The 7,552-nt window shown below is 50.9% G+C and overlaps 1 protein-coding gene across 5 annotated transcripts in view; it reads right to left on the reverse strand.

The window, feature by feature from the left end:
• HIVEP2 (human immunodeficiency virus type I enhancer binding protein 2) overlaps positions 1–1,271 on the reverse strand; it is a 199,385-nt gene extending 198,114 nt beyond the window's left edge. For 4 of the 5 annotated variants that reach the window (XM_029943770.1, XM_029943766.1, XM_029943769.1 and 1 more), the window contains exon 1: positions 394–1,271. The gene's annotated coding sequence lies outside the window, so the exon portion shown is untranslated. Of the gene's footprint in view, positions 1–2; positions 67–393 lie in introns of those variants that run through there. The other variant, XM_029943768.1, reaches the window with a different exon arrangement.
• Between the last annotated feature and the right edge of the window lie 6,281 nt (positions 1,272–7,552).

Raw genomic sequence — 7,552 nt, forward strand, 5'->3', positions numbered from 1 at the left:
ACCTGACGACGGGCGGCCGGCGGCCGCGACAGCCGCAGCGGTGTCCCGGCGGTGCGCGCCGGTGCACGTCCCTCATTAGTAACCAGGCACATTCCTGCCTCCAGCGCTCCCGCGCGGCCCCCTCCCCCCAGGACATTACGCAAAGCAGCCTCCTCTCATCTGCATAGATCCTCGGCCAGGGTATTCCCCGCATTTCCCGACGCGCCGGACCCCCCCGGGCGAGGTCTCCCCCATCCCCGCCCCCTCCGACCCTCACCCTCGGGAAACCGGGAAGGGGCTGGGGGCGCGCGCCGCGAGAGGCGACCGAGTCCGGTGGAGGCGATTTCAGTATAAAGTGAAACAAGCTCCCAGTGCGAAAGGAGGCAGGAAAAACACGGCGCCTAGGCCACTTACCGAGCCGAGGAACCCAGATTCCCGCCGCTCGGCGCTCCCGAATGGTCGGTCCGCCCTCCGCGCGCCCCAAGGCTGCAACCAGCACCCCAAAGTCGAGACGTGTAGAAATATTGTTAACGAGCCAGGAGACCCTCCAAGTTGCTCCGGGCTCCGGGGAGCCTCAAGGTCCAAGACTGAACTTGGCAAAGACTTGTGCCACAGTCCCCGGAGATGTTTTTGTGGAGACCCTCCTCCGGCGGGGAGAGACAGCGCTCGGCGGCGCCCCGCTCGCCTCCTCTCCACCCTCTCACCTCCAGCCCGCCTCCCGCAGGCTGCCCGCCTCCGGGCCGCGAGCCCCTCGGGCGGCTGTCAGCTCCCGGCCGCCGCCGGGTGACAGGGGCGGGAGGAGGGCGCGACGCGGCGGCCCGAGCCCGAGCGGGCAAGGGGGATCCTCGCAGCAGCGGCGGCCGCTCACCTGGAAAGTCACCGCTGAGAAGGAGGAGGAGGAGGACGGAGAGGAGAAGGAGGAAGAGGGAGAGGAGGAGGAGGAGGAGGAGGAGGAGGAAACCCCCCTGGTGCCCTTGTTCTCGCTGCCGCGGCGGCCGCTCCTCGCCAAGGCTGAGCGTGTCTGGTGGGGGGTGTCTGGTAGCATTTCCTTAAGGACAGAGGGAGGGCGGGCGCGGAAGGAGGGAAGAGATCCCGACCGCCAGCCCAGGCTCCTCTTTCCTTTATTTATTTTTCTGACACTATACGGAGATGGGCCCGGGGCAGGGGCCGCGGAGCTCGCGAGGGAGCGCGAGGCCCGGGCCGCAAGCAGTCTGCGTGCGGGAGCCGCAGCGGCCGCCTCCCCTCCCGGGCTGTGGACGCACCGGGTTATTCCTGGCAGCGCCTCCCCGAACAGAAGTTACTAGGAGGAGTGCGCGGCGAGGGCGGGCGGGGGGAGAGGCGGAGGGAAGGAGGGAGGAAGAGGGAGAGACTCAGCCAGCGACGTCATCGGATCCCCCAGCGCGTCCCAGGGAGGGAGGCTGAACCAGAAAAACCAGTCTGGAGTCGGCGAGCTAGAGAGGGATGTGCGGCGCGCGGGGCGGCGGGGGAGGGAGGCGGCCGGGAGGGCAGGGCCTGGCCCCGCTGCGGCCGCCCGGAGCTGGAAGACCGGGGCTGCGCTCCCGCTCGCTCGGATCGGGGAACTCCCCCCCGCCCCCGCCCCCGAGAACCGGTCTCTACTTGTCAAGTAGAAGGAAAAAAAAAACAAAACAAAACTTGGGCGTCTCTAAGAGCCTGAGAATTTCCTTTAGGGACGTGGAACACCCTCCCCCCCACCTCCCCCATTTCCTCGTTTAATCTGATCGTTCCCTGTCTTGATAACAAACGGAATTATATAATAATTAGTATTGTCATTATGACTTTGTCCGTATACCTCTGATCCCTTCCTCGCCTTCGTTGCCTCTCCCCGTGGTTCTGTTACGATCCAGAAAAAAAAAATCATACTAGTTCCTGGCTGCATATCTGGAGCTTTGCAAAGCGTTTTACTAGCACTTTCCGTGCCCCTACATAAGCACGAACTTTTCACGTACTCGAAATGCCCCAATTGCCTTCTGAGGTCACTCGCCAGGGCGCCCTGGGCGCACCAACCTCGGGACACGCGGCCCTCCGTCGCGGGGGTATTCAAACCCGCATGGACGTTTGCGCCCGGTATTGCTACCAGTTTCCTGGTGGGCCGCACGGGGACCCGGGACTGGCCGCTGCCTCCAGCCCGCGCGCTCCCCTCGCCGGGGAAGGGACTCGAGTGAATTCGCACCCCGGGCGGGGAAAGCGGGGCCCAGGGGCGAGGGAATCCCAGGCGAGTGGAGACAGGGGCCCTGGGCTTCCTCCCCTGCACAGCGGTACCCGGGGGATACCGGGACTCCCGCGAGCCGTTACCCTACGTGTGTGGACTCGTGTGCACCCTTGGGGGAGGTTCCCCCGAGGCCTTGGCGAGCGGCCGCAGGGCCGGCGGGCGCCGGGAGCGCCTCCTCCGAGTGGTCCCCCGCCCGGCGGGGACCGCGCGCGGCCCCTCCCGGGCGCCGGAGCACCCGCACTGAGCCGAGCGGAGCCTAGTGCCCAGGGCACCGCGGGCCCGAGCTGCCTCCCCACCCCCAGCCCCACTCCGCGGCCGCGCCGCCGCCCTACCCCGGGCGGAGTAAACAAGAGACGCGCAAGATTTGACCTGGCGCGACCCGGATTTCTGGCCGGGGTTCCCCCTGAGCAGGTGACTCCGTGGGAGGGGTGGAAATTAGTCTCTGGAATTCCGGGCCAAAGACATGCACTGTGGTTCTGCTTTTAAGGCAGGTTATTTCACCGACAACTGCGGAATGTTTTGCGTCTCAAGTTTCAGATTTCGCGGAAAGGGACCAAATGTCAGGATGTATCAGATATTCCCTTCCCTTTTCATTAAAAACGAATACATTAAAAGGGAGGACAGCCCCCTTAATGACTTCGACAACAGCACTGCCGGTTTCGGTTTTGGTTTGTTTTGTTTTTCAGTTCGACCTATAATCAGTGTATTTCTGAGGTCCCCGTGCTGTGGCGACTCTGCCCGGAATGACGACTTCTGCAGAGTAAAGTGGGGACACCTTTTTTTTTTATTGATTTTTTTTTTCAAAGGAGAAAAATCTGAACGATTTGGAATAAATTTCACTGTGTCCTTTTAAGTTGATCTCATTGAAATTCAGGGCCTACTTCCACTAAAGCGGCTTCTCCTGTCATTGTATAAGTTCTTTAATATTCAGCCTTTCTTGACTTAACTTGAAGCACTTAATAAAAACTCCCCAAATCATCATTTTCTCTTAAATGTATGCCGTTGCATTTTTAAACCTCTGCCTGAAACGCAAAACATGATTTTTGAGATGTTTTTTCACTTCTAAACCCACCTGCTACATACTCCCAGAGCCCATTTTATTTAATTGCTTAATAGAGAAGATTAAGCAGTTTCTTTAAGAATCCAATTTCCCTTCAGCACACACAGCAGCTGCTGCCCAAACTCCCAGACACTGAGCAAGAAAAGTAGCAGGCTGCCTTTTGCTTCACTAGAATGATTGTTAGTTGAAATCTTAAATGTCTCTTTAAAACATTCAATTAAGTGGCATCGTGTGAATATTAGGTACTCAGATAATTGGGCAGTTAGAGTAATTTTTTAAAAGCAAATATATATCAATTTTGATGACCTGATCCCATCACCAAAGGCTACTATTTAGTCCAACTTGGGCTCTTGTTACCTTGTTCCAAAATCATCAGGCTCTAAAGAAGGTAGCCTGAGTTGAGTTGAAGCCCAATATGTGTAAACTAGTTAACATCCCTTTCGCTTGGGAAAAATCACTATCTTTAAGTAAATGCATCCATCCCTGTCTCCACTTACTAATGCAGCAACATGTCTGTTCAGCTGCTTATAAGCAAGTGTGGTGTAGGAACAGAAAAGCTTCTATTCCCAGAAGACCTCAGTCCAGAGACTGAATCTACAATGGTCAGCTGTGCACTCAGCCCTGCGAAGCTGTAAGGAAAGTGAGGCTCCGTGGGGTATAGCTGACCCAGATTGGGCACCCATAGGGAGCATCAGCAATGAGGAAGGAAATTTCTTTTCATTATTTTCTTACCACTTCTCAACTTCAAAGGAAACAAAATCCTAGTGATCTGGATTAAGTGGTATTAAGAAAGTAAAATAATTAATGTCCACATGGCAGTATGGCATTTTTTGAGAGTCAGAAATCACCTTGGACTGAAAGTACTTTCATTCAAAAAACATGCCATGCTTGCCAACTACATGCTGAAGATACTTTGGATACAACAGTGAGCAAATTAAAGATCTCCACTTTCAGATAAAAAGATCCCCACTTTCCTGAAGTGGGGAAGAGGGGAGATGGAAGAGGAACGAGATAGGAAATAAACAAGAAGTAAATGGTGTAGAACTATGGAAGGTAAAAAGAGTTAGAGGGGGAAATGATAAAATAGGGTAAGGGATATGGGTGGGGTGAGGGGTGTTGTGTTGTTGAATTAAATAGGGAGATCGGAATAGAACATGTCATTCCTCAAAAGTGGCATTTCACCATTAAAAGGAATTGTTTTGCGGGAGATATATCTGGAGTAAAGAGCTTTATAGGTAGAAGAGACAGCTAAGCTAAAGCTCTAAGACCAGAGCAAGCCTGACATGTTTGTCCACCTCAAGGGAAACAATGTGACTGGAACGGAAGGTGACAGCCAGTGAACAGAACAGCCTCCTAAGTCACTCTAAGGACTGACATACCGAGGCAGGAGAACCGAGGAGCAGAACACCTTGTATCTGAAGCTGCAGAACCAGGCGTGTCCACGTTACAACTCAGTTACAAGTTTATATCCTCAACTCACACTGGTTTAAGAAGGAAAGAAAGAAAGGGACTTCATTGACTCACACAACTAGAAATCAAGAACCAAATTGCAACTCAGCCTGTTCCTGGGGCTCAAATGATCTCCCCCGTCCATTCTCCCTGTCTCAGCTCTTCCTATCTCTGCTTCCTTTTGCTCTTCAGACAAACATGCTGCAGGATGGTGGTAGCAGTCCCAGATTATCATTCTCCTAATTTAGCAACCCCAGTGGGAAAAGACCTTCTTCCCAGACAGTTCAAGGCAGCCTTAGTCAGGTCCTTGCCTTGGACCAATCACTGGGCTTGGGCAGTAGGATGATCTAATTAGTCATCCCTAGACCTGGAGTAGGGAATGATCCTCATAGAAAAAACAGTTCCCAAAAGAAAGAAGAGGAGTCCTAGTGGGGAGGGAGTGTTCACTGTATCCCTTAAGTTTCTGGCCATGGTTTCTCTATTTCTAAAGTTAGGGAATTGGTCAGGATGATGTGCCTAACTCCTTATGGCTGCAAATTCAAAAAAGTCACTGCAATAAATCCTTCCACAAAACCGTAAAATGAATTAACCAGCATGCCATTTCCTCAGATAAATTTATAGTACTATAAATAAGACTCTAAAGGGGTTACCTGCTATGGATTTCTGAAGAGTAAGTGGAATACAGCCTTGGGTCTTAGTAAAGAGCGATGATTTAGAACCATGTTTCTGATGGTCTTCCGACTTTCTGGTCATCTGCTTTACTTGGTACATGGAGAAGAATTAAGCAGTTTCATGATTTGTGGGGAGAAGAAAACCTAGGACTTCAAATATTAGTTGATGAAAAGAATTTTGAGGAGAAAATCTGTTTGTTGAATTGTCCATAGGATACAAGCCAAACATTCTAAAGTAGACCTGTCTCTTTACCCCATTAAAACCTCCTTTGGGGGTTGGAGGGAGGGGATGGGAATTAGGGCCAATCAGCCGGAGCCATACTTACTGAGACCGAAGTCGACATCTGTTAGGATTGAAGGATAAAGCATTCATCCCCCTGCTCTCAGAGGATGGGCAGATCACATAGATTTTCAACCAACTACGTGTCACCCCATACTCCAGAGCTTCTCTAGGCATATTTCAAAAACCACAAGAACATCTCTTGAAGTGGTTTTTTAAAAGCCTGGGCTGCCCCCTAAATTTGTAAAACTAGAATTCTCATAATTCTGGGAAACTCTAGGGCCTGGGAAACTCCATGGTATATAAGGAGCATCCCTCCACCTAAGACTCCCGCTCTCATTCCAGTTGGAGGACCAGGGCTTTACACTTTGCCCCGCAGATTGAAATGGGCTGGCAGGATGCGTGAGAACACCCTCCTCCCGTCTTTATCCCATTCCTCGAGTTTCATGTGATCCCTTATGGCAAGTTGGCCCTCCTTGTTCTTCAAAGCTATTCTTGTGGCTCTTCCTTTAACCAGATTTCATCTGTGTACACATATGTGAGGCACAAAAAGGCTCCAGTGAATGAACCAGCCCTGGGGATGAGAAGGGTGAAGTTGGGGTGAAGGTTTATGGGGCACAGAATTAGCAATGCACGGAGGAGAGAAGGGTGAGAGAGAGGTAAGTTGGTGAGGATAAGCAGAATGTAAATCAACTTTGATGATTTTCTGGTTTAGTTTAGGACTAGCCATGCCCGCAGTTTATGGAAGGCATCTGCACATTTCAGCAGTCTACGTTGCTAGTAAACTAGCTTCATACCTTCTAGAGAGTGCTCAAAGGCTGCCCCCATCAGATCTTTATCCTAAGGAAGATGAGTTCAGAGGCCTGTCATTGAAAACTAGAAGACTAGAGAACAAAAAAATCAGATTAGGAAACGATCACCAGTAAGAATAAGACTGTCCAGGACAACTAACTCCTGAAGTGCGGGCCCCCTTAGATATGGGGGAATGTAGGCTTATAGTGCATCCTTAACAGTTTGAGCATCACGTCAGCCCTCCCCCATCTTACTCTCTTCCATTACCCTCCCTAACTCCGAAACGGGTTGTAGTTGAAATTCCTCCACCTACCAGTCACCGCTTGGGTTTAAGGCTTTGTATCTATAAAAAAATCATCCATTACAAGCCAAATACAAGTAGCAAACTCTTAATATCCTAAGCTCTTATTAAGTCATTAACTTCTTGTGAGAGATTAATGTATTAGGTTGCCTTTCCAGAGTAACAGCTAGCTTAGGACTCAAACTGATTTATCTTCACAAAGCATAGGATGGGGAGGGGGGGCAGTAAGACAGAGAAACCCAAAGTTTGGGCAACAGAGGTCTAGGAATAGGACACAGACTGAAGGGAAAGGGTGTGTAAGTATGAGGTGACACGGAGGCAAAGAGGAAGCTGGGTCTTTGGTACCCACCAAGAAAGGCCTTGCCCAGGGTCTGCGGAGAGGGTGCCAAGATGACATTGGCTTCTTGGGCAAGAGCAAAGCAGTGGCCTTCACTTCCTCATCTAAGGGTGTCCCTTACAGTCACAGATTCTAAAATTTGAACTGCTGACCAGTCAGGGTGAGAAAAAAAAAGGAAGAATAGGAAGAGAGGAGAGCAGAAAGGGGAAGAAAGGACACAGATTTATCAAGGACTTTCACATTCTTCCCAAGATCTTGTGGTAGTTTCTTAGGGCTAAACATCAATTTCCAGTTCTACAAACCTCAGTCCTTAAGCCTTTAGGATTTCTGAGAATAGTGACATGATCTACTCCCATTCTATCTGTTATATGTCTAATAGATTTGACCCTTTTTTTTAAATATAGCTTTGAACCTTGAGTTAAAAGGAGAAAAAAAAACCAAACAAAACAAAGT

This window comes from Suricata suricatta, chromosome 7 (assembly GCF_006229205.1).
Source record: "Suricata suricatta isolate VVHF042 chromosome 7, meerkat_22Aug2017_6uvM2_HiC, whole genome shotgun sequence".
Lineage (NCBI taxonomy): Eukaryota > Metazoa > Chordata > Mammalia > Carnivora > Herpestidae > Suricata > Suricata suricatta.